The sequence below is a fragment of the Neltuma alba genome, unplaced genomic scaffold (assembly GCF_004799145.2).
Source record: "Neltuma alba isolate B1F8T4 unplaced genomic scaffold, ASM479914v2 tig00011180_pilon, whole genome shotgun sequence".
Lineage (NCBI taxonomy): Eukaryota > Viridiplantae > Streptophyta > Magnoliopsida > Fabales > Fabaceae > Neltuma > Neltuma alba.
Genome location: NW_021635907.1, coordinates 3,144 through 6,286, shown reverse-complemented (window position 1 = coordinate 6,286; position 3,143 = coordinate 3,144).

Sequence of the window (3,143 nt, the reverse complement as noted above, 5' to 3'; positions counted from 1 at the left end):
TTCAATAAATACCCCCTCCCCACCCCTCATTTTCGTCCTAAGCCATGGAAAACCTTGGGAAAACTCTTGAAAAATAGTTTCTAGAGAGAGAGAAAGAAGAGAGAGAAAGAAAACCCAAGTGGTGCCGTGCAAGATCAAGCTCTAAAACAAGGTATGTTCATGGTTTTTGATGTAGTTTTTGTTACTCTTGTTGTTGAGCTTAGTTATGGATTTTAATGATTTTTGGGGGCCTGAAACCCTTAAGGGAGGTGTTGCACGAAATTATTAAGATTAGGAGAAGATGAAATTGATATTAGAATAATGTTCAAAGACTTCAAAGGAACACGAATTAAGTGGTTTTATGCTGAAATTCTTTGAATTTCATGATTGTGTAACTTGAGAAAATGTTTCGACCGACCAGACCTGATTCTTGTATCTAGGATGTGATTTTGATGATTTTGATGCTTCCTATGTTTTAAAATGAAAAATTGTGTAGGGATAAGATGAAAGAATGAAGTTAGAAGCATTGGAATCAAAACTAAAAATTAAGTGACAGATTTTAGTTTTGGCCTAAAACTAGGGGAAGGAATTGGAGTTTGATGAATCTAAGGTCATATTTACATTCCTTGGGAAAAATTGTGTAGGATTGGCCTAAGGAAATAATTTTTACAAAGCTAGAACACTACATTATAAATTAAGAAAAAAAGGGATGAAGTTTAAGAGCATAAGTCTTTCATGTTATGTAATTCTTGGTCCTAATGAGTAATGTGACCCTTGTGGCTGTGATTAGCACCTTGATGAATTCAAGAGAAGGTTTGGATATCATTAAGCAAGCAACCTTAATGGTTAGAAGCAAAAGGGAGTAAGAAGAAAGCTTAAGGACAAAAGGTAGCAAACTTTACCCTACTCTTATGTGCTTGGTATTGGTTGCATGTATGACATATTCTCTGTTTATATGGTTTTATGAACTCATGCATTGTGACTGTGAATATGCTTGAAATGTTTCATAGGCCTATGTGTTTTATGGTTAATGCATGATGATTTCCAAACATATCACTATATTACAGAGATGTTAAATTACAAGCATGTTATGAATGCCAAGCTTGCCATGTATGTTTGGGTGGTTATTGTTTGCTACTGAGATTCTCCTGAATCTCACCCTCCCTTAACCAACCATAATATGTCAAATGATAAAGAGAAGGCATGCATGAAGAAGAGCAAGAAGATGGAAGCAAAGAAAGTGGAGAATTTACATGCATTTCAATATAATGATTGATATTGCTAATTATGTAATTAATTATGGATATCAAGCATGAAATGTGATGAAATGTTTGATGTATAATGTAATGACATGCAACTCAAAGTATATGAATGAATAAGAATCCATAAAGCTAGTTGTTGCATGTCCGAATGAAGGGAGAATTAGAGTAAGAAGTGTTTAATGGATAAAACGTAGATCCTGGAGCAGTTAGTTTCCAGCTCAATTTTGACCTGTCAAATGAATGAGTTAAAACATAAAATTTGGCATGATTAAAGTACACATCCTGAGCTTTAAAACAAGTGGTAGACACTTAAAATGAATGTATGTGCTAAAAGTTACAATTACTCAAAATTGGACTGAAAATTTGAAATTTAACCAGTAAATAGTAACCCGAGAACCAATCACAAAGTTCAATCTATGGGCTTGTTTTTGTGAATCACTTGAACTAGGACGCTTCCAAACACGTCCTCTGAGAGGGTTAAAGGAAGGATGTTTCATTATGAGCAAAATAGTTAGAGCCTGGAGTTTCATGGAAGTGGAAGCTAGTTTCTAGGAGGCACATGGAACCTAGTTCCATCATTTTTTATGGAACTCACTCTCCTAGAGAAGTGACTTCAACCATGCCAAACGTACAGATTTTGATTTCCAGTGCCACTTCCACTTCGCATCCTCCCAATTTCATGCTACCAAATTAGGAATTAATGATCAACATTAGTTTTTTAATGTTAGGAAGCAACATTGCTATGATTTTAAACTTTAGAGGAAAATTTGCTTACAATCTAGTAATTGATGGTTGACACAAAAAATAAAGATCTGGTAATTAATTACTTAATATACATGCGTAGATATTTGTGCAAGGATAGGGATGCAACCGTCCAATTTGTCAATTGTGTACACATTGACACGTGCACATGTATGTGCATATAAAAAAATGGAAACGTTATTCATAGGGAATTAACTAATTTAACACGAGTAATTTGATAAACATTAAACTTTGCACTTGAGGAAAAACTTGATTAATTAATTTGAAAGAAGAAATATTAAAAAAAATAAAATAAGAAATTAGGAAAAAAGTTTCCGTGACAAGAAAGAAAAATGGTCATCCCTAATAAGGAATAATTTTATTTAGTAATTAAAAACGGCATCGTAATTCATGTGTCATTCCTGTATAAACAAGATCAATCCTTGTGCATTGCATTTTGCTCAGAAAATTGTGCCGTTCAATATTTCATAAACATGCGCGCATCTAGTCCTTAATAGTATGAACTTCATATATATAACGCAAAGGCTTTTTAAGTAACAGATCTAACCTGATAACCATATCCAAATGTTTTGTTACCATGTACAAATTAATTTCTACCAAAAAATAAGTCTCCCATTTCGCCTATATAAATCCTTGGCCTGTAACATTTTCTCATCAGAACAAAACATGGGGAAGTCTTCGGTCAAATTGATGTTCTTATTGGCTATTTTGATCATTGCATCAGGTAAGATTCTAGCTTTCTTTTCAATTCTGTGTTTCGCTTCATTTTTTTAATGCAAATTTCTCATGCGTTAGGGACGAATCGATGTTCAAAGCTTCAAATTAACTGTCATGTAATATTTTATTCCGAAAAATATTAAGAAAAGATAATAATTTAATTCTTATTTTACTATAATGTGAAGCGTTTTCAGTACATTTTAAGTAATCAAATAGTGACTATAATCGCTTTTCAAATAGCGCAAATACAATTGCTTTTAATTATTAGTGTCTCACCAAAAAAAAAAAACAAAGAAAAAAGAACATTTTGAGTAATCAATATGATATTTGTTATGATATGATGGATTTCATTTATGTAGATGTGTGTGAGGAAAGTGAAGCAAGGGGACCTGTGATAAGTTGCATTAACTGTCCATGCCCTTG